The sequence below is a fragment of the Lupinus angustifolius genome, chromosome LG06, assembly GCF_001865875.1.
Source record: "Lupinus angustifolius cultivar Tanjil chromosome LG06, LupAngTanjil_v1.0, whole genome shotgun sequence".
NCBI lineage: Eukaryota > Viridiplantae > Streptophyta > Magnoliopsida > Fabales > Fabaceae > Lupinus > Lupinus angustifolius.
The window spans coordinates 9,273,578-9,273,825 of record NC_032014.1 but is presented as its reverse complement, the minus strand read 5'-3'; positions in this window follow the sequence as shown (position 1 = coordinate 9,273,825).

Below are 248 nucleotides of genomic sequence, written 5' to 3'. Positions count from 1 at the left end.
GAATTTTCTTTGGCAGAGGAACTTGGCAAGTCGTCTTCATCAGAGGATATCACATCTTTTAAAACATGATTGGTTTCATCAAAAGTTACATGAATATATTCTTCCATGGCTAGAGTTCTTTTATTAAAGACTCTATAAGCTTTAATCGTGATAGAATAGCCAAGGAAAATCCCTTCATCAGCTTTTGCATCAAACTTGCCCAAGTTATCCTTACCATTGTTCAGAACAAAACATTTACAACCAAAAAC